This window comes from Schistocerca cancellata, chromosome 4 (genome assembly GCF_023864275.1).
Source record: "Schistocerca cancellata isolate TAMUIC-IGC-003103 chromosome 4, iqSchCanc2.1, whole genome shotgun sequence".
Classification (NCBI taxonomy): domain Eukaryota; kingdom Metazoa; phylum Arthropoda; class Insecta; order Orthoptera; family Acrididae; genus Schistocerca; species Schistocerca cancellata.
In genome coordinates, this window is record NC_064629.1 from 525501173 (window position 1) to 525525529 (window position 24357).

A 24357-nucleotide genomic window follows, 5' to 3' on the forward strand; every position below is an offset into this window, starting at 1 on the left:
TGTTTCTGTGTGAGCTTTGGCTTCTCTTATTTTTTTACGGTAATCATTTCTTCGTGTGTAGGTGGATGTCAAAAATAAATTTTCGCATTCATAGGAGAAAACTGGAGACTGAAATTTAATGAAAAGATCTCGCCACAACTAGAAACGTATTTGTTTTAATGATTACCACCCCAATCCCCATATCATATTCGTGACACTCTCGCCCCTATTTCAAGATAATACAAAACGAACTGCCCTTCTTTGAACTTTTTCAATATCCTCCATCAATCTCCTATGGTAAGGATCCCATATCTCACAACAATACTCTATTAGTGGACGGACAAGCGTAGTACAGGTAGTCTCTTCAGTGAATTTGTTGTTCCTTCTGAGTGCTCTGCCAAAAAAACGCAATCTTTGGTTCACCTTCTCCACAACATGATTTACAAGTGTGTGATCGTTCCAGTTTAAGTTGTTTGTAATAGTTATCCCTAGCTATTTGGTTGTATTGACAGCGCGATTTATCGTCTAACCGGCATTTAACGGATTTCTTCTGGTACACATACGGATGACCTCGCGTTTTTCGTTATCTAGGGTAACTGTTACTTTTCTGACCATATAAATATCTTGCCTAGATCATTTTGCAGTTCGTTTTGATCTTCTGATGACTTTACTAGACGGTAAAAGACCCCATCATCTGCAAATAAGCTAAGATAGCATCACAGGCTGTCTCCTAAATCATTTATACAGACTGTGAACAACAAAGGGCCTACTGCACTTCTTTGGGGGACACCAAATATCACTTCTGTTTTACTCGATGACTTTCCATCAGTTACTACGAGCTGTGACCTTCCTGACAGGAAATCACGAATCCAATAGCATAACTAAGATGATACACCATAGGTTTGCAGTTTGATTAGAAATCACTTGTGAGGAATGATGTCAAAAGCCTTTTGGAAATCTAGAAACATGGAATCAATACTACATGAGAACAAAGAGCTATTTGTGTTGTACAGGAACGATGTTCTCTGAATCTGTGCCTACTTTGTGTCAATTTCTTCTAGGCAATTCATAATGTACGAAAACAATATGTACGTGTTCCAGAATTCTACAGTAGATTGGCGACAGTGATATGGACCTCTAAATCAGCAGATTACTCCTTCTTCCTTTCTTAAATATTAGTGTAGTCTGTGCAACTTTCCAGTCCTTATGAGTAGGGGGACAAGGCTGGTGCAGCCCCACTCTGACGTCATCGAAGATGGCGACCGTGACGTCAGCTGATGATGCGAGTACCATTATCCAAGAAGGCGGATTTTGGCAGGAAAGTGCCACCATTCCTGGCTGTGATGCTAGCTTCTACCGCCGCTTTACGTGTATCGTTAAACCATTTCCTCTTCTTTTTTCCTTCTTTTGGTAAATTGTTTTTAGCTGACATTTGAATCACTTTCTTGAAGTCCGTCCAGAGCCCATTTATGTCTTTAGTTTCAATTTCATTCATTTCCTCTGTTGCTCTGGCAACTACTACAGATTTGTTGTTTACTTCCATTTGACACTGATTAGTTTCAGGATTGTCCCTCAGTAGTTCAACTTCATACTGCACTGTGCATAATTGTTGTTTTCTGTGATATGATTTCAGTTTTATTTCCATAGATGTAACCACCAAGTTACAGAGCCTATGTCGGCTCCCCTGTACATACAAATGTGGTTGATGGTACTCCTAAGTATGTTTGAGTTTTATAAATAGTCCTTTAGAATTGCTGTGTTTCTATCTGCCGAATACCATATCTATTTTGCCGAATACCGTATCTGTTTGTGTATATATTTGTGTGCAAAGGTCATAATTCTAACATTAATTTTTGATTCAGCGAATGAGCTCATTCTTAGTCCGTTCCCATTGGTTTCTTCGTGAAGGCTTTCATTGCCTATCTTTGGTTGCAAATTTCTCTTTTCCTACCCTGACTTTAAAGTTTCCCTGTACGTCTTCCTCTACAGTGTCTTACACATTCTGCAGGAATTCGTAGAAACTGGCTCTTGCAACATCTTCCTCGTCGTTCATAGGTGCATGAACATTGGCAACAGAGATACTGAACCAATGACCTTGCACTCGTATCTAGTATATTCCTTTATTAGTTGCGTCAGACCTAGTGACTGTTTCATCAACTCCTTTCAATAAGAAATACTGTTTCAAATTTGAGCTTTTCAGTGCACTTTGACAGCAGAGATATTGAACCATCGACCTTCCTCTCATATGTAACATATTCTTTCATTAAGTGCCTCAGATCTGATGACTGTTTCAACCAACTCCTTTGAATGAGAAATGCTGTTCCAAATTCCTACTTTTAAGTGTGTTTCACCATTGTTAAATGTAGTGTATTGTCCGAGGTTCTGTATGTATTTTCCAGGAAATCTTGTTTCTTGTGTTGCAGCAAATTTTACATTCTATTTCTTTAGTTGGTCTTGCAATCTTTGTATGTGACCACATTTCCACAGATTCCTTGCATTCCATATACCGATTCTTAAGTCCATTTTTCGTTTGTCATGTCGCCGTAGAGGGCTGTTTCTTAAATCATTTCGACGCTTAAGTGAGAGAATCGTAACAATTTGTTTTGCATAAGAGGATTGTTAGCCTTAAGCACAATCCCCAACCTGGAGGAGCAGGGATTCTTCCATTGCAGTTACCATATCATAGTCAGGGAAAGATGGAGATGGAATAACTGGCCATAACAGGATACTCAGAGTTACTTCTTTCACCCATGGGCTCTTGCGGATAAATAGAGAGCAGGGAATGACAGGTTGTTGCAAGAGGTACAGATAAAACGCCCCCTTGAACGAATATTCCCAAATAATGAATCATCTTCAGCCATCCATGAAGATATTCCCGGCTCTACAACAAAACAACTGCGTTCCAGAAATTCACCCCTGCCACTGGTTCAACAGCTCGCTGATAGCAATTTCATCATTGATAGCAGATAGCGTGAAACTTGGACTACGAATGCCCCATCTGAATTAGGACATCTTATTGACCCTTTACAGAGACAAAAAGGGCTTTGAACTCCCACGGCACGACTGCAAGAATATACACAAATCAACAAAAGTCCTGCATCACACCTTTATTTCGAAATTCATGGTACAGAAAACAAAAACAGAATCTGAGGCATTCATCTGCAGTAAATCCAAATCACCAAATCAAAAAATCAAACATTTGTGAAACGACAAAATCGTCTGTTTCCCAAGTGGGATTTTTCACAGCACTTCAGTGCAACGTCAGCCTTGCTCGGATGCAGGCTTACATCCACCGTGGCATAACAAGGATGAAATCATCAAACCCGGCAGTGTCCAAATTTTCCCACTCCACAATGGCGATTCTGCCTAAGTCGCGCAGAGTGCATGGCCGTTATCGACGTCCAAAAATAGCTCGTTTTAATCGCTACCCACATCAGATGTGTTCATGTCCGGGGAACAGGCAAGCCATTCTGTTCTGGTGATCCTAGCATTTTGAAGGAACATGTTCGGGAGAGCAGCTCGACGAGCACAAGAGTTATCATCCATCAAAATTAAACTGGCGCCAAAATGTTGATGATACAGTTCCACTATTGGCACTATTGGTTGCAGAATCTCGCCCCTGTATCGTAGCGTAGTGAGACTGTCCTCAACAAGCATGAGAGGTGTACGGTAGCCCCATGTAATGCCACCTCAGACATCACTCTACCATCTCCTTGTGTCACATGTGGGAGGCAGTGTTCGAGGCATTCGATGTTTTGGACCAAGAACGCACACATTGCTTCGCTTATCGGGCCAAAGCCAGATCCAAGTTTCGTCCGTAAACAACAAGAATCTTGGGGCGTTGACGTTGCATGATTTCTTGCCCATCTGTAACGGGATCCATGGTGCAGTGACGTACGACGTGGTGCTTTCCATGGTCGTCGGGAATGGAGATTCCCATCACGCAATCGTCTCCTTACAATTCATTGAGATACATGATGACCTATAGCCTCTTCGTAAGCCGAATTCGGTTCTGGAGCACTCAGCCTACGGTTCCTTTGACTTAGAGGTCGTAGATATCGATCAGCCTGGACACCTGTCGAACGTGGACAGCTTGTGTGGTCAGTTGGAACCGATTCCACGTCCGCACCACATTACTTTGACTCCGGTGCACATGTCGAGCACTTTCCTAGTTGGCAAGCTTTCTGCGCGTAAGTGCGAATCCGATCATTTGTCGCGATTGTCCTTCGTGGCATGATGGATGTTCACTCTACTGTGCCAGAGACGTCTGTAACGCTTCCCTACTAGTGTTTCACTTTGAGCTGGAATACTGAAATCCATTCGAGTGCGGCGCTGTGGCAGCAGATAGCGTTCATGGTTACTGCATGTATGTTTACAAACAGCGTCATGGATGACCTTCCGATCGGTACAGGAAGAGAAACAAAAACAACATACCTGTACGGCTCATCGGAAAGATGCAAAACATTTGTTGATGTGTGTAAATCGCATCCGAAGAAAAACACGGAGTGTGTACATACTACCTGCGCAAACCATGTAAGTAGTCCAGCGCAATCTGTGATTGTGGAGCACTGAAACCATCTGGCACGTCTACAAGGATTTTAAACTGAGATTCTACCTGGGTGATCCAAACGACTTATCATTGGCTACACCGTTAAGCCTTGACTGAATACGGAGACTGGGCATCAGCATACAACTGTTTCTTAGTTTAATGTATCATTTGTATTTGTGTCTTTTCTTCCAATATTATCATTATATTTCATGAGTAATACTGTATGCCAAATCTCTACGACCATATAAAGACAAGTTGTAGTTTAAAGTTGTTACCAAAACTCTCGAAAAGTTTTTTATCGATTTACTTCAAACGTTTGTACGATATTCTAATAAATGTTCGGAGGGACATAGGCTACACAGTTTTTTAATGTATGTCGTATAGAAATACATATACAGGGTGACAATTATTGAACTATATGAAATAAAATTGTCATAACTTCTGAACGGTTTGCGTTAGGATGTTCAAACTGCACAGTTGGCCGCGGGGCATGATGGGAATTAGTACCACGCATGCACACGCATCTGTTTGTTGTCGGCCATTTGCACATGAAAATGTGCCTGAGCGTATAGCGCTTGTGAAGGCGTACTATGAGAACAGTAACAGCACAATTCCGTCTCAACGGAAGTTTGTGGCCGAGTTCAAGCTGAAGACAACCGGTTCAAGTGTGCTAACAATCAAGAATTTGATTCACAAGTCTGAGAGAACGGGTAGTGTTCGTGATAACAGTGTTAGCAATGTCGGTCGTCCAAAAAGGGTGGAAACGCCTGAAAACATCGAGAAGACACGCACTGTGTGTCAAACCAGCCCCAGGAAATCGATCAGACGAGCTGCACGACAAGTGGGAATCAATTGCGAGACTGCAACAAATTGTTGTTGATGACCAGTATCTCTTCCTATACAAAATTCAGACTTATCAGCCATTAAACCCCAGAGCCATGCAACAGAGGTTCTGTTTCGCCAACCCTATTGTCCACAGAATTGACTATAAGAACTCTGATGTGAATATGGTTTAGTTTAGCGCCGAAGCCCACTTTCATTTGGATGGGTTCGTCGATAAGCAAAATTGGCGCATTTGGGGGACTGAGAATCCACATTTCGCGATCGAGAAGTCTCATCACTCTCAATGGGTGTCTGTGTGGTGAGCTGTGTCCAGTCACGGAATAATAGGTGCGATATTCCTTGACCACACGGTGACTACCGAATGGTACGTGTAGGTTTTGGAAGATGATTTCTTTCCCATTATCCAAAGTGACCCAGATTTCGACAAGATGTGGTTAACGCAAGACGGAGCAAGAGAGTTTTTGATGTCCTGGAGAAGTACTTTTGGTACCGCATTCTGGCTCTGGGGCATCCAAAGGCCACTACCATGGCCGCCATATTCTCCGGATCTGAAAACGTGTGACTCCTTCTTATGGGGCTATATTAAAGACAAGGTGCACAACAATAACCTCAAAATCATTAATGAGCTGAAAACTGTCATTCAGGAGGTCATCGACAATATCGATGTTCCGACACTTCAGCGGGTCATGCTATTCGTTATTCGTCTGCGCCACATTATCACCAATGCTGGCAGGCGTATTGAACATGTCATAACCTAAATCCTAATATCTGTAGTGACATTTACGTGTTGAATATGTTGAATAAAGTGTGTGTACGCCGTAGTTTGTAACTAATTTACTTTATTTTCATATACTTCAATAATTGCCATCCTGTGTATACTATATAGAAGGAAAAGACTTATATCAAAAATCTCGATAAGTTCTTGACTTCACACTCGTACTCTTATAAACGTTTTGGCAGAGCTCATATATATATATATATATATATATATATATATATATATATATATATATATATATATATATATATATATACGAGGGTCACTCAATAATTAAAGAGACAAATTGGTCTGGAGAAAAAGCGTTTATTTTTACAAAACAACATAATCCCCTTGAACATTGCCCTTGCTCCAACGGGGTAAAAGCTTTTTTATTATGCTTACAAAGAAATCTTTACCATGATGTTTGAACCAATTTCCCACAAACTTTTTCACATCCTTTTTGTCCTAGAACCTCTTTCCACATAATGCCTCCTTTAGTGCACCAAACAAATGGAAATCACTAGGTGCTGAAACAAGACTGTAAGGCGGATAAGGCAGTACTTCCCAGCCTATTTTGTCGATGCTTTCACGGGTTAGTTGAGTAATATGCTGGCGTGAGCTGTCTTGCTGGAGAATCACACTTCTCCTCTGAGATCCATGACGTCTCTCTCTCATGGCTGGATTTACCTTGTTTAAAAGCAAATCCGAGTAGTATTGTGTTCATTGTACGCTGCTCTTCGAGATAATTACAAAATACTTGATCTTCAACATCCCAAAACACTGTCAACATGACTTTTCCTGCTAATGATTCGGTTTTGAATTTTTTTCTTGGCAGGTGAGTTGGTGTGCTTCCACTCCATGCTTTGTCTTTTTGATTCTGGGCCATAATATGAACCCAAGTTTCTTAAAAGTTATAATTTTGTTGAGCAAGTGCTCACCTTCTCTTTCATAATGTTCCTTTTGCTCTGTGCACACTCTCAACCTTGTTTCCTTGTGTAGCCGCGTCAACTCCTTTGGGACCCATCTTGCACTGTTTTGCGGTGCTTCAGCTTGTTACAGATAATGTTATGAACTGTACCAGTACTAACTGGAACCTTATCAACTTTCATTTACACAGTCACACGGCCATTGGCACTAATAATGTCATCAATTCGAATTTCAAGTGAAGGAGTTGAAACTGGAACTGGTCGGCCAGAATAGTGTTCGTCAGTCACTGAGTCGCGATCATTTTTGAACTCCTCTACCCACTTGTAAAAATTTGCACTATTCGTACAACCTTCACCACAAACTTCAGGCATTTTACAGTATATATTCATTGGTTTCTCGCCTTCAGCAAGTAAAAAACGAATAACAGAACGTTGTTCAACTAATGTGGACATTTCAAGCGGACCCGCCATCTTGAAATGTATTTTTGAGGTTATAAACAAAACAATGTTCATACATCAGCTGATCAGGGCTCATCCTAGTGATGCCAACTTAAAGCCATAGAAGTACCGAAGTTACCCTACAAACAGTTTTTCCCAGACCATTTTGTCTCTTTAATTATCGAATGACCCTCGTATAATTCGTAGTTTAAGGTTGTTACCAAAAAGCTCGCGAAATTCGTGACCGACTAACTACAGATTTTTACGCGACCCTCAAATAAACGTTTGGATGGACCGAGGGTACCTATATTTTTAATATATACAGTATATAAATATTATGTAATACATAAAACTGAAATGTTGTTAGCAAAAATCTCGAAAAGTTATTTGCCAATTCATTTGAAATTTTTACGTGATACACTAATAAAAATGTAGGATGTCATAGGAGGGTGTCCCATTTATCTTGACCACCCTAAATAATTGTTTGTCCATATGCAAGTTACAAATGTTTGAAGCAAATGTTCTTTAACCATCAGGGGGTCATCAGCTAGTATGATTGCCTTCGTTGTAGCTTTGTTTTTTACAAAGATATGAAAAGCGGTATCACTTTTTTAAATGACACCCTGTATTTTTTATTCGGTAATTCATTTCCTCTCCTAAAGACCTATTCAAAAATGTATCACAGTGTACCATTCACTAAAACACAACGTTATTAATTACAAAACACAACACTGACGCTGACGTTGTTAGCTCTTAGTGCAGGTACTCGGGATAATGGAACACAGCCACGTGCTGACGTTGACAGGGGACAAATTAAACGTAAGTAGAATGCACACCCGTCATTCCGTCAACCATCGTCAGTTGAAGAGTTATGTGAGCAGAATGTACACCAACGAAGAGAAGGTAGAAATGATACTCATCTATGGGGAATGTAAATTAGCAAAACAGTAATTGCAATATTGTTTTCTTATGTATGGGTACGTTTGGTGCAGTTGTTTAGTCCTTTTAGATACTGTTGTGTAGAGGAGGCATACAGTAAAGGCTGTCTTTCCCTACAAACTGCATCGACGTAACGTTTCTTTTATTGTTGTTGTTGTTGTTGTTGTAGGTAGACGAAATACCACGCAGGCAGCGGACCTGCACAGAGAGCGATATCCTGACAAGAACTCACCTTCCCGACGGATTTTGTGACGCTTCAGGAAAAGGGAAGTTTCAACCCACGACAACGCAGTCGTCGTAGCACTCTCACAGACAAAGCTGCCGAAGTTAGTTCTCGCTTCCGTTGCTATGAATCCACATGTGAGCACACGACAACTTGAACACGAGATTGGCATTCCTAAAAGTAGTGTACATTGCATTCTTACACGTCACCGGTTCCATCCTTACCATGAACACCTACATCAAGAATTGCATGGAAATGATTTTCAGAATCGTGTACAGTTCTGTCAGTGGGCACAGCAGCAAATCTTCGCCAACCCGAACTTCTTCTCCAATGTTCTATTAACCGATGAATGTTCCTTCTCAAACAAAGGACAGGTAAATACAAGGAACATGCTTTATTGGTCCAGCGACGACCCACGATGGCTTAGACAGGTGGCTCAAATGGCTCTGAGCACTACGGGACTTAACATCTTAGGTCATCAGTCCCCTAGAACTTAGAACTACTTAAACCTAACTAACCTAAGGACATCACACACAACCACGCCCGAGGCAGGATTCGAACCTGCGACCGTAGCAGTCTCGCGGTTCCGGACTGCAGCGCCTAGAACCGCACGGCCACCGAGGCCGGCAGACAGGTGGAACATCAGCGTCAATGGAGAGTTAACATCTGGTGTAGGATGCTTGGTACTATAATTATTGGTCCTTATTTCATCAATGGTAGTCTAAATGGCACAGCGTATGCCAACTTCCTCAGACAAATTCTTCGTCCTCGTCTGGATGTAGTGCCGCTAAGAACCAGAATGCTTATATGGTATCAACACGATGGATGTCCAGCACATGCCTTGCGTGCACGTCGTGTTCTGAACCGTAGGTATCTTGCCAGATGGATGGTCGAGGAGGAACGGTTACTTGACCTGCTAGGTTTCCTGATTTAAATCATATGGACTTTTTTCTTTGGGGATGTATTAAAGACGCTGTCTATTGCGATATTCCAACAACTCCAGAGCACATGCAGGAACGTACCATGCTTGCTTGTAATTCTCTTCAGCAAGCAACACTTGAAGCAGTAAATATTTCTTTCATTCACCCGGCGGGGTCAGGGATTTTCTCTGCCTCGTGATGGCTGGGTGTTGAGTGCTGTCCTTAGGTTAGTTAGGTTTAAGTAGTTCTAAGTTCTAGGGGACTGATGACCATAGATGTTAAGTCCCATAGTGCTCAGAGCCATCTGAACCAGCCATCTTTCATTCAACGAGTGCATTAGGGTATCGGTGTCCAGGGTCACCACTTTGAGCATCTTTGAATGTTCTGCTCCTGGGCAATGGAACAGAAGAGTCAAAGTCAATTCTTTGTTATGTTTTTTTCTTGGTTTTCATTTTTTTGCTGGCAACTACGGCTAGTGGACGAGTTTGTGATCCCGGGCTCAAAGTCAATGTTGTGTCATGTAATTAATAACGTTGTGTTTCAGTGAATGGTACACTGTGATACATTTCTGAATAGGTCTTTAGGAGAGGAAATGACTTACCGAATAAGAAATACAGGGCGCCATTTTAAAAAGTCATACCGCTCTTCATATCATGCTGATTGATTTCCCACTGACGGCTAAAGAACATTTGCTTGAAACATTTTGTAATTTGCATCTGGACAAACAGTTATTTATGGTGGTCAAGATAAATGAGACACCCTGTATATTAATAGGAAGCGTTGGTTAGCAAAAATCTCGAAATGTCCTTGACCGATTTAATTCAAATATTTATTTGATATTCTATGTTCATTTGGATGGACATAACTACATATTTGTTTAATATATGTGGTATAAAATGTATATGTAGTACATTAGGAGGAAACATTGTTAGCAAAAAGCTCAAAATGTTCTTGACCAATTTATTTCAAATTTTTACACGATGCTCTAATAAACATGCGGACAGGCATTGGCAGTATATGTTTTAAGTGTAGGTAATATATAAATACATATCTGATATATGAAGAGCACATGTTTTTAGCAAAAATCTCAAAAAATTCTTGACCGTTTTACTTCAGATTGTTACACGATACTTACTAACATTAAGCTGGAGACAGTATATATATTTTTTTAAACAACAATGTACAGATTTTCTGTTAAAACTGACTGCGGGAAAGAAAATGTTGTGCTGTGAAAATGTACGGGTTAACTTTCTTTCTCGCAATTAGTTTTAAATTAGATATCAGGGCATTTAAACTATTAGATTAGTTGTTTCCTCCACATATATTCTTTCTCATTATATATATAATTTAAACAAAAACTATATACGCAGCAGTGTGCTGTTTTGTTTTCTTCGCCGCAGTCAGTTTTAAGAGGAAAGTGAAATGTTCTATTTGTGGTTTGTAGACTTATGATTAGAATATTACTATGGAATATGACTCCTCCGAAACTTTGCAGTCCTACCCGTTCACAAATTAAAACTACGAGAAATACTTTCACTGAAGCTACTATCCTCACAGATTCAGGAGATGAAAAGGTCTCCCCTATCCCTTGAATTTATGAACCCTGCCAATTCAATCATTTTAAGCGACTTATACTCCAATCAAGGTTTCGTTTGCAATGAAAATAAAGAAGTCTCAGGGTCAGAAGGAGGGTGGTGAAGGATATGAACAAAGAGCGAAAAAGAGGAGGAAATGGAGCTGGCCGAAGTGGCCGTGCGGTTCTAGGCGCTGCAGTCTGGAACCGCGAGACCACTACGATCGCAGGTTCGAATCCTGCCTCGGGCATGGATGTGTGTGTTGTCCTTAGGTTAGTTAGGTTTAACTAGTTATAAGTTCTAGGGTACTAATAACCTCAGAAGTTGAGTCCCATAGTGCTCAGAGCCATTTGAACCATTTTTTTGAGGAAATGGACATAGAGAGGGAGAAGGAAAAGATGGACGTAGCGAAGGGGGTGGAGAAGATGGAGAGCGATTGGGGGGGCGGGGGAAGAAGATTGAAAGTGAGAGGGAGGATGAGGTGAACAAAGAGAGGGGGAAGAGGAGGAGATGTACAAAGAGAGTGGGAGGAGAAGATGGACAGAGAGGGGAGAGACGGAGATTAGAACGTACCCAACCTATTTAGCAATTGCGATGCATTTCGGGTTCGGTAGTCATTGAATAACTGGGAAATTCTTAAGAAGTGTAATTGAAGATGTGTAAGCGAGGTGCATAGGTGCTTGATGACACAAGTGCGGGCGGCGAGGCCGCGTAAGTCGCCCCCCCTCCTTCGGCCGGGCGAGCCTATATATACGGGTGGCAGAGTGGCCGCGCGCGCCCAGCTCCGCCGCAGGAGAAAGCAAGAGCTGCTCCGCTCCGCAGTACATTTTCTCACCGTGTCCGATCGCAGTGTTGTGCCGACTGCCGCGCCGAGACGCTCAGTTCGTACCTCGCTTTCGCCGCCGTCAAGTAAGTCAGCTCAGCTCCACAGGACGCGGCCGACGAGCTGCGCTTTGTGAGTGAGTGTGCGTGTGTTCGGACGATCTGGCCGGCGCATCGGCATTCCTGCTACGGACGCGGATGCTGTGAAAGATCTTGCTCCACAGGGACATCGGCGTTTTTTGCTTTTGAGCAACTCAACGGTATGACAGAGTACTAGTTGCAGTGCACGCCACAGCTTCTTTGAAGTAATTCTTGTACTCGAGAGATAACTGCTGAATTATGCAAGCACACGGTGATCCGCATCCCTTAACAGTATTCATTTTATTTTAACATAAAACATTTCTAACAACTAGTCTATCAAATTGTGTATACTAGTCATGCAGATCAATGACAATTGAAACTAGAATGGGGGGGAAATGTTATATTTTTACTAAACCACCGTAAATTTTACTACTCCTTACTTTATTCAAAGAACATGATCATTTATTGTTTATGCACCAGTTAATTACAATTATAAGGTCTCCAGTGGTACGTCACATACAAAATCAGTGCAAAATGTCGTGTTCTACACCCTATACTGACGACACCAGGTTGATGGGAACCGCGAATGGGTACCAAGTGCAAACGTAAATTTTATAAGGTTTTAGTAATCTAGGATTAAAAGAGGAATCCCACTGAAGGCATTAGTAATATTTGCAATCTGTCACCGAGTGAGGGGTGGCAGCTGCTGAGGCACTGCACTTGGATGCGGGAGAATCAGGGTGCAAATAGTTGTCAGGCCAAGCTATTTTGGTTTTCATCTGGCACTCTAAGCCTCTTCATGTGAATGCTGAGACGTTTCCGTCAATACGGCTTCTTTCGTTTCCCTACACAACTGAGCTGGCAATCTACCTCTAGCGTGTTTGTTCTTGATGGGGTGTTAAACCATAGCCTTCCTTCGCTGCAACTGGTCTCAAAACTTAATCACGCAGGTTTCAGTCGCTAGGATATTTTTGGGTAGCAGATAGGCTATGCAGGATTTAGCTAACTTAGGTGTATTGTGCCAGAGAGTTTTTCATCAGGTATTAAGAATGAAGAGGTATTCCGTCAGTGGATATCGGCTCTTTTCGTTCATAACAGTCCCAAATACAGCAAAGTTTACTGCTGGACTTCGTCACCTTTGATCCTTACCCCGACATAATCTCGAACCCCGAAATGGAGCTTCAGCTCTAATGTCGATCATAATTCTCCTAATATAATCCAACATTCACGCTTCGAATCGAGGTAAAATTAATTTTACTTGGACAATAAGAAGGTGTAGCTTTTCATCAGAAGAACTGTTCAGAAATATGCAAGATATGTGCCAGAGTCAGTATGCAATGCGCAGATAACGGAGAAAATATGCGTTTCTGGTCCGTTGTCTAGAGCACCGTACTACAAGGCGGGCAGCAATGCTGCCTTCATATATCATGGTACGGCTAGCCTTCATTTAGAACCTTTCACTTGCAGCAAAGCCGTAGTAAACAGATTTCTTCACAGAGCTGTTTACAGCTCGATTGTATACCGTCTTCCCCATGGATACGGACTGTGTGTCTAGCTCGTATGTCTTTAATTTATATCTGACCCGTATACGTACAATAGCAGTTCCCGAATTTCAAAAACGTCTGCATAGTTTTCAATAGAGAAACGTCTGTTTCAGTTGGATAACTGACGGATTTTGTAAAGAAAAATTTCAGTGTATACAAAATTTTAAAGCAAGTTATATTACAGTTCACTTCTGTTTCTTAAGAATACCTTTTCAGTTTTCTTGTGGTTCTTAGTAATCAAAATGGATGTTCTCCTTCGTATTTAGAATGTTTACAGCTAAATACTAACCCTTTCACTTCCTATATCTCCTCAACACTCTTCTGAAATTCCTCTAAGGTCTCCCGGGCTTTCAAATGATATTTGTGGCGAATTCTAAGTAACGATAGCATATTTAGCTAATCTGGCAAGAAATACCGTTAGATTTGCCGAAAATTGTTAAATAAATGCCAGAAAGAGAAATATCTGACGAGTGATTTTCACTTCCTGGTTTACCTTTTGTGCTATTTCTGAAGCTGCTGAATGCTTCCTTAATGGCGAGCACAGACGATTATCTTCCGACACTTTCGCCCGCTGAGGCACCAGTTCATTTACCTAGCATGTTTCTACCAACGTCCCTCAAAAAGTGAAGAGACTAAAACGGAGAAGTCTTCGGGATACATATTTTCTGTACCATTGTTTACTGATATGTTTCAACCTCTTCCATCCTAAAGCACTTAACGGAAGACGTAAGATTAAATTCATTTTGGTCATAGACTATCTGAAGTGAGTGATATGAGTGTACATATATACTGCGCCAGTTATCAGTTCTAACTCGGACATTAAGATACGATGTCGTGGTTGTTCGTGGCGAAACAAGATGTACGGACGAATTCTTATTTCTACAGATAAGTGTGTTAATCTGTATGATGTGGGAGTTCGTCATGAGTGTTGGTGCCTTGTATAGCTCAGCCAAGCGAAGTCTGTGCCTGAAAGAACGTGACACATGTCGGAATTACTTGAGGAGCGGTATCACCAGAATGGTTTCGTTTCTTAACCTTTGTATTCATACTCCAATGTGAACAGTAGTGCGGACTGTAACGAAATATATCTACTGTCCCACATTTTATTTGCTCTGCGTACAAGAATCACAACACGACACAGTGCTGCCCCCATCGCCAGTTACACTCTTCCCTTGGTGCGGATATAGTGCTGTATTTGTGTTATTACAGATGATCATACAAAATAACGCGTTTCTTTTTTGAATAGCAACATGACGACGTAGAGCTTATCAACCCCATACGGCAGTCGCACTGCCACGAACACAACTACATGCCATTTCTCCGTAATACATTTGGAGAGTTTTTATACGAGATTTTTTTGTGAAGCGTGAGTGTCCCATGTATTCCTGCAATTACTCAATGTTGCCACCGTCTCACCCCTTGACGGTCAGGTATTGGCTGTGAAAATTACTTCCTCCATCAAGATTCGAACCGGATGCCTTCAGATCCAATGCCAACGTACTATAGAGCGATAGGGATATCGGCTGCAGAGGCGGGCGTGACCATAAAGGCCCAAAGCATATTTCGCGCGTAAAAAATAACTCTGTCCTTCGAATCAAAATGACGTCTTATACTTGTACACGTCTGCGTTCACATTATACTCCGGACATTTCCACATGGAAGCATTCCTGTTTTCCAGCAGGTCTAAAACGCATGCTTCCGCATAGTATTTCGATAACGGGCCTAATCGTCTTCATCAGGTGCTGGGAAAATGCCGTTACGTGTGACCATTGTATGATCTCTAAACATCAAAATATAGAAACACCGAATCGTAAACCTGGCTGGACAACCCTAAATACACCTTTGGCCAAAATACATACATGTAAAAAACTATATTGCGTTACAGATTTCTCTCCAATTCGTTTTGCACTCTTTGGGAAAATTAGCATGGTTCCTGCAAGGAGTTCATAGACGATTTCTTACCCTTAGTTTCTGAGAAGTGAATCAGAAGTGCGCGGTGCGTCTTTAAAGAAGCAGCCACCGAAACACTGAATTCCTCTGAGAACAGAATACAAATCCTTTAAATACTGTATAAGACAAAAGTAACTGAGAACATATGAGCCGACAGCGAAATCTTTCGTTTTCTGTTCACTTCTGCAACTTACCAAGCAGGCGAACGGCAGAAGAATGAAGTGATTTGTGGTTATCTGACGATTACTTCCGTCTTTACCCTCTTGAGACCAAATTAACTTCTGTATTTCGTCATGCAGTCATAATTGTTGGACTGTTTCTGAGTGGACAGTGAGTAAGAAAATATTTGATATTTTTGGTTTTTATCATTATTTTATGTGAGGCGTATGTGTACCGAAGCAATCGACTCGAGATGCAATAAACGTAGCGAATCGCCTCATTGTCATCTTTGCTGGAAGATGCATTCCAAGAAGCTTGTCCTCAGAAACTCCACTAATTTCTAGTTGCTTTGTTGTAAGTAATGCTTGCTTTCTTCCTTTTTATATTTTCTCCACCTGAAAGCTGACTAACAAATGCAGCTTGAAACATACTTAGTCACAGTGATCACCGTTATTACAGGTCCACGCTATAAAACAAGTGACTATCGAAAAGTCTAAAGCCCCTTTTACACGATCGATTTTATTATATTAATTGACTACTCGAGCCAAGTGAATCTACTGCAGTGCTTCTGGCGTTTTATTTCTGTACTGAGTCTCGTCTGTTCCGAGTGGTCATTTTCGATGACACGTCACAACAAAATTGCGTGTGTTGTGAGGGATGTTTGCTGTGCACTTTGGTATCTGAACGGTGAAATTGAGGTTATGAGGGACTATCTACTTTATGAAAAAATAGAAATATAGTAACAAAATGTAGGAAAAAGCAATGATAATAGAGTTTATTGATGGCCAAAGCAGAATTCTTATTGGAAATTCTTGTCAAAGGTCAAAGATTGTGTGGTAAATTCTTTGCACTCCTGAGAACTGGAGGAATAGGAAAAGTGTCATCCAGACATTTCAGAAAATGTAAATTTATTCGCTCGAAAAAATGTATACGTGCAAACATATCAAATAATATCTATGAGTGGGTGCCGATAAGTAATGCTAAGAGTTTTTATGTGACAACTCATAAAGCTTTTTAAATTAAAAAAAACTTTATTAATATTCTACATCTTTATTCTTCTTGTCTACATATTTATTTCTCAGTATAGTCACCATGTTGACGAACACATTGCCCCTAACGAGAGACCAGTTTGTTGATACCTTCAGTGATTTTGTTGACGGAGCCACAACCTCACCTCCTAGTGTACTGATTCATCATTATCAAAGCGAAATCTTCGAAGGTGTTCCATAAATTTTCCAAACAGGTGAAGATAGGATTGAGTCAAGTCGAGACTGTATGGAAGATGACCGATGACAGTGAAGCCAACGCGTCGAATTGTTGCACTTGTCGCAACGCTCGTGTATGGTCTCGTATTGTCATGCTGAAGGACAGAGTGCTGCATGTGTGGACGAACTCTTTGAATACCAAACTCGATTACAGCACGCAGTTTCTCATGCACCGACATAGTTACGTTACGCACCGCCATGTTACACGCTACAATTCGGACCCCTCTAGCGGCAGAGGATAGTAACTTGCTTTAGCGAAGCAGAAAGTACAACGAGTAGTTTACCTAAAAATTAAAACCTCAGCCGATATTGAGAACAAAACGAAAACTTCGGAGGCATAAATAGGACCTTCTTGCTTTATCATTTGTGTCTTTTTTCCTTGGTAAGTGCCAAATGAATGACATCGAAAATTATTTTTCTCGTTAAATAATTCCGACATTTTCACTGTTGAAACAATTTTGCGTAAAACATGTTTATCTATTTATGTTGTTTTTTATACTTAGTGTATACTTTTTATATGTAGAATGTAAATACTTTTATGCTTTCAGATATTTCGTCTGTCTGGCAGAAGAACAGTAGTAGCAAAAAATATCAGGACCTTGCATAGCTTCTCAATGTGTCACAAGACAAAGCAAACAACACAATAAAGATTAAGAAGACACAAAAACACAAAATTCATTTTTATAATAAGAATGAGCTCGGTTAACTTCCGATATTTGCAGACGCCGCAGTAGACCCCTGTTTCTGTGAAGTGTGCAGTCGCCAGCATACTCGGAAATTTGGAACTTTACTCTCCGCACAATCAATATATCATTGACGAGTCGTGTTTGTTTGCTAATTTACACACACACACATGAAAGGTACGCGAGCTTGAAGTAATCTATTTCGAACAGAAAGTTGCTCGTGTAAAAGATAGAATAAAGTAAAAGAGAGAATAAAGCAGACGATGCTAAATTTTAGCGACCTCAGCAGACATCCACATCCTCACCGGAAAAAATAAAATCATTCGCAAACGTGGAAAGGCTTGGTTTGAAATGAGGATAAATGGGTGATAAGATATTTTTTCACACGTGTCGGTTACAATGAAACATCCATTTCACGGCTCCTAGGTAAGTTACCAGAAGAAATTTAAAAAAAATGTAAAATAGCGAAAATTTTCTCTACACAACGTACTCAATACGTCACTATGACAATACGGCAAAAATCCGTGCGTCAGGGTACACACAGTGGGCTTGTTGGCTTCAAATAGTTTTAAATCCATCAACTTATCGCAGGACCACACAGAAGTCCATGTGTGCACTGACGAGCAATTGTGTTGGTAGGATGCAAATGTCCCAGCGCTAAGTCACTGACTGTTTGATTAAAATGGACATCTGTCCCATCCTTTTCGATGGACAATAACGTTTTCTGCTTCAAATAGAGCCTTTCTCACAAATTACATATGAGTACAGCAATGGCAGAAACTGGTAAAGATGTTTACTCAGACCATTCATTAGATCAATTTCATCCGGCAATGTACGTATGTTGAGAGGCCACTGCTTCGAAGAAACTACAGTTATGAGGACAGCAGCTCCCTTCCAAAGCAACAGTTTCATAGTTACCATAATAACAAAGATAGCTGCGTATATAATTGTGACAGAAAATGTTATCTGTTAAAGTGTGCTAGTATACATGTTGTTCATCAGACTATCAAACTCTTAACAGTATTCACCATTCACACAGGACGGCCACATAAGCGAACTGAAGCAGAAAATTGAAACTAATAGCTGCCAGTTGGTACGTGGTACTTTAAGCGTCAGTGGCATATATAATTTTTTCGTGTTTTGCCTTAAGTTAACGACAAAAAGTAAATAATAAATAGACAGACTATTTACTGTGTAAACGAATCTATGAACAGATGAGTCGAAATTCCACAATTTGCGATATTGGTCAGTGAACCAATATTGTATTGCATGGTTTCTGTCTAATAAGCAGTTCCATTACAAATGTTCTGAAATTAGAGTAGCGAATATGGAGAGCACTATCATATGTTTCTTGAAAGGATAAATATTAGACAATCTTGTTAAGATCCTGTCAGTCATTCGCATTAAAGATATTTGGTAATTAGTATCCTCTCAATGTGATGAACCGCATGACATTCATGTACTGGAAAAACAGCTCCGGAAATCAAACATTGTCACCCACGAAATCATCTGCTGATACTATCATCCTAGCGATATGTAATGTGTCCGGTTGTCGAGAGCATTAATCAATACCGAGTATATGTTAACAGTCGGATTTGGTCTCCTACGAATGTAGAAGTATTTAAGAGCGTTGTAACCAATTTTAGCACCTATCTTAGTGCTCCTGAGAACTTCATGAAATGATCATTGTTATCAGTGTCTTACGCAATCATTTCAAAGGACACAGTGTATATTATTGATCTTTACCTCAACACATTGTAAAAATAATCTAGTCGTCGTATACTGTCCGACTCCTTACCAGCCACATTCTGAAGATAAATAATTTACTCGTCTCAGGATTCAAGCTCACCTACAGTTTGGTCTCTACAGTTTGGTCTCCTTGGCATTAGTGTGAAGTAGCGGCCTAGGCCACAAAGGTGGCTTAGTTTTTGTGTAGCGAAATCCTAACGAGCTGAACTGCTACGACCGGTTATTCCAGGTGCTCATGGAAAATTTCCAGCTCATTTTTTTCCAAGTTGTAATGCTGAAGATTCTTTTTCTCTGTGTTACGTAATATCAGCAAACTACCAATCAAATACTATTCAGTTGTCTGTTACTGTCCATATTAATTCAGATGGAGATCTGAAAACATATTATAATTCTGTCACGTAGGATTGTTTAGTTTATATTGACCATTATAATTTTGTCATGTAGGATTGTTTAATTTATATTGACCGTTAACTCTTAAGAGATCCAGAAAAATGATGACCAAATGTAAACTGGCGAATTGCATTTTATGGTTGTAGATCCGCGGAAACACACTGCGAACTTTGTGACGTATTTTAGAAAGCGTTAGTACAATAGATTACACACATGAAATTTAATGGGTGAAAATGATGTTTCTCTTTGCAGTAATTTTTAAGCTCTGTTGGTGGATTATGCATCACTTCTGCAAATACTAATAGTCTCAACTCATGAACTGCTACAAACACACAATAATTTGACGTTCACCCATTCGCAGTTTTTTAAATGAAAAAAGATTGCGTTACTTTGATACTTACTATCGACTGTGGTGTTAGGTCATCACCAACAGACAGCTGTCAACTTTTTTTCATAATATTTGGTCTTATTATATGAGTTGTTATTACGGAGTAACGTAAGCTTATGGAACTTCTACAGTAAATCGTTTTTCCCTGACGTTTTCCTCGTTACTGAGTGTTGTAGAATTACTTCAGCAATGCGATGAAAGGAAGGAGGGAATAAGTGTCAGCTTTTCATAGCCACAGTGCGCTTTGGAGATGGAGAATTCACTCAACTGGAAAAAAATTAAAATGAGATTGGCAATATCCTTATGAAGTACCCATCTCGAAATTCGTCTACAGCCATTTAGAGAAACTATGTAAAATATAAAGCAGATTTCTTGGAGTAGATCTGAACCCTGATTCTCCCGAGTACGACTTAAACTTCTTAATCACTGCAGTGGTTCTTAACCTCTGCAGTATGTACGTCACTAGGATGAATATGCATGCATGCATTCTGTGTCCACGAACTCAAAACATTAAAACTAAGGAGTAATAAGCACAGACAGAAAGGGGATATTAGATATGATGACCTTTTGGTCTGGTATTTCACACAGAAGAAAATAAAAGAAAAAGAAAAGCGACATCTTTGCTTACGTACGGCACATTTCCAGTGAGTCACACTTTCAGTCATATCATCTCGTGTCAATGCAGTAGCGTAAAAACGAACACAGGGCAATTCAAATCTTTTTGAGATAACTGAACGCAAAGTAAGAAACTTCCATTTCAATGTGAGCGTCACTATTATCTTGAAGTAACAATTGGAGTCTTTTCTATTTCTTAATTATTTGCACCTTCTTCATTTTTCCTTTCAATTAGTTTTTTTGCCACTTACATTCCCTATCTTATCCTTGGGCTACCAGTCATTCTTTTTCATGTCAGTTTAAATTTTTTAGTTTGATTAGTATTCATTAAAAGAAAAATTCTAATTGGACATGACTAATTTTAGTGATTGGCGACTCCATGGAGTGCTGTGTGCACAACGACCATATATGTTAAATTAAAAGGAAGGTCAGCGTTGGTCGTAATATTGATGTTTTATTGATAGTAGAATCGATTTTCGATCATATAGTGATCATCTTCGGTGCTGTACACATTAAACTCAGACACTTGTATCAAGTTATCAATAACCAAAACTGAGAACCCGGAATCAGTGTCTTTAACTATTGCGCCACCTCTCATTGCATGAGTATCGGTATTTTCTTTGCACGCATGTGATGACTTACATAGACGTTTTTCCATCTATGACAATGTGTGTTCTTGCACCAATTTCCCATACGTTTTGTATAAAAAGTGCAGTTCTCTGGAAACTAACCAGCAAAATATGACTCGAAAGCGAACACGAGGACTTGTTGAACTAAACCTTTCGTTATTTATCCTATACATCATTCAGTAAATGTCACTGCACTCAGGAATCGAGTCAACAGTTCCTTCTCTAAATCCTCGCACAAACGAAAAAATGGCTGACATCGAAATAAGTGTCCAAGGAATAGAAAAGCAACTGGAATCACTCAACAGAGGAAAGTCCACTGGACCTGACGGGATACCAATTCGATTCTACACAGAGTACGCGAAAGAACTTGCCCCCCTTCTAACAGTCGTGTACCGCAAGTCTCTAGACGAGCGGAAGGTTCCAAATGATTGGAAAAGAGCACAGGTAGTCCCAGTCTTTAAGAAGGGTCGTCGAGCAGATGCGCAAAACTATAGACCTATATATCTGACATCGATCTGTTGTAGAATTTTAGAACATGTTATTTGCTCGAGTATCATGTCGTTTTTGGAAACCCAGAATCTACTCTGTAGGAATCAACATGGATTCCAGAAACAGCGATCGTGTGAGACCCAACTCGCTTTATTTGTTCATGAGACCCAGAAAACATTAGATACGGGCTCCCAGGTAGATGCCATTTTCCTTGACTTCCGGAAGGCGTTCGATACAGTTCCGCACTCGCGCCTGGTAAACAAAGTAAGAGCCTACGGAATATCAGACTAGCTGTGTGGCTGGATTGAAGAGTTTTTAGCAAACAGAACACAGCATGTTGTTCACAATGGAGAGACGTCTACAGACAAAGTAACCTCTGGCGTGCCACAGGGTAGTGTGTTATGGGACCATTGCTTTTCACAATATATATAAATGACCCGGTAGATAGTGTCGGAAGTTCCATGCGGCTTTTCGCGGATGATGCTGCAGTAAACAGAGAATTTGCAGCATTAGAAAATTGCAGTGAAACGCAGGAACATCTGCAGCGGATATGCACTTGGTGCAGGGAGTGGCAACTGACCCTTGACATAGACAAATGTAATGTATTGCGAATACATAGAAAGAAGGATCCTTTATTGTATGATTACATGATAGCGGTACAAACACTGGTAGCAGTTACTTCTGTAAAATATCTGGGAGTATGCGTGCGGAACGATTTGAAGTGGAATGTTCATATAAAATTAATTGTTGGTAAGGCGGGTATCAGGTTGAGATTCATTGGGAGAGTCCTCAGAAAATGTAGTCCATCAACAAAGGAGGTGGCTTACAAAACACTCGTTCGACCTATGCTTGAGTACTGCTCATCAGTGTGGGATCCGTACCAGATCGGGTTGACGGAAGAGATAGAGAAGATCCAAAGAAGAGCGGCGCGTTTCGTCACAGGGTTATTTGGTAACCGTGATAGCGTTACGGAGATGTTTAGCAAACTCAAGTGGCAGACTCTGCAAGAGAGGCGCTCTGTATCGCGGTGTAGCTTGCTCGCCAGGTTTCGAGAGGGTGCGTTTCTGGATGAGGTATCGAATATATTGCTTCCCCCTACTTATACCTCCAGAGGAGATCACGAATGTAAAATTAGAGAGATTCGAGCGCGCACGGAGGCTTTCAGACAGTCGTTCTTCCCGCGAACCATACGCGACTGGAACAGAAAAGGGAGGTAATGACAGTGGCACGTAAAGTGCCCTCCGCCACACACCGTTGGGTGGCTTGCGGAGTATAAATGTAGATGTAGATCATCCCTTATCAATCAGCTATAAATCTTCGACAGCTGTAATACATCTCTACCCAACTGTTTTTGATTAATACTCGCCTGTATCTGACTACAGTTGCCTCTTTTGTACCGCGCATTATTTCAAATTATGATTTTTCATTTTGGATGTAGCAGAACCCGCTGATTGTATGTTAACTGCAGTATCAGATAGCCGCGATCAATTCTTTTGAAATATTCCTTTATTTTTATCAACTAGTTTCCAAAACAGAGAAGTTTACATTCACATTTGAGGGTGTGAGTTGCTGTATCTGCCACGTGAATTTGCTAACATTTTAAGAAAAACGAAAACATCAGCGTATTCGAAGATCTGTGGTCAAGAATTATGCGTGTTTTATATGCTCGTTGTCAGTTTTAAAACACAAATTGACGGGAACAGTGAAAATATGTGTTGTAGAATTTTGAGAGCAAGTACATCTTTTATAATTAATAACATAATCCTTTATTCTATCCTCTGGATCAACAGTGTGAAAGCGTAATTGTTATACAAGTTTAGCCATTAAGGTAATGGTCCTTTTTCTTTTACACAAAAACAATATTATGGTTCTCTTCCGCAGGTCTTCGTTCACACCTTTCGTAGTCCATATCTGTATTCACATTTTGCATGTTTACAATAGTGCAGACGAGGACTATTTGTCCATGCTCATTGCACACCAAAATGGTTCACCAACAGTTTTCGAACCTCATTCACCTTTTCCTCTGCAACAGGAATGCCATTGACACTAGGCTTGGGGGTTTAGAAGCCCATGCTTTGCATTTCTTTAGGTATGGTTGTCGAGATTCTTTCCTTGCTTCGTGTAGCGGTTCCTGTCCTCTTCACCTTGGCTGTGAATACACACAGTACTCACAACTACAGCTCACAAAAGACTGACTGTTTCCTCTAACACCATAGAAGCAAGACAGCGAGAGTGGCGTGACCTGGCGCGAAGTATTAAGACTGATGCATACACGTTGTTGGTTTTGAAAGGGAAAAAATGAAATAGTTCTATTCACGTTACGGGATTTGAGACTCACCCCAGTATTCAAAGCCTTTTATTACAGGTAAATGGCTGACTTATGCAGTATTACTTTTCAGTATATGGTAAAGTTTGATGCAGATAATCGAATGGCTTGCATAA

The 24357-nt window shown here is 40.5% G+C and overlaps 1 protein-coding gene across 4 annotated transcripts in view; it reads left to right on the plus strand.

Moving 5' to 3' along the window:
• Positions 1 to 11931: 11931 nt before the first annotated feature.
• The window catches only part of LOC126183418 (elongation of very long chain fatty acids protein AAEL008004-like), a 319750-nt gene continuing 307324 nt past the window's right edge, over positions 11932 to 24357 (plus strand). For 2 of the 4 annotated variants that reach the window (XM_049925366.1, XM_049925367.1), the window contains exon 1: positions 11939 to 12233. The gene's annotated coding sequence lies outside the window, so the exon portion shown is untranslated. Of the gene's footprint in view, positions 12234 to 24357 lie in introns of all 4 variants that reach the window. The other 2 variants (XM_049925368.1, XM_049925369.1) reach the window with 2 other exon arrangements.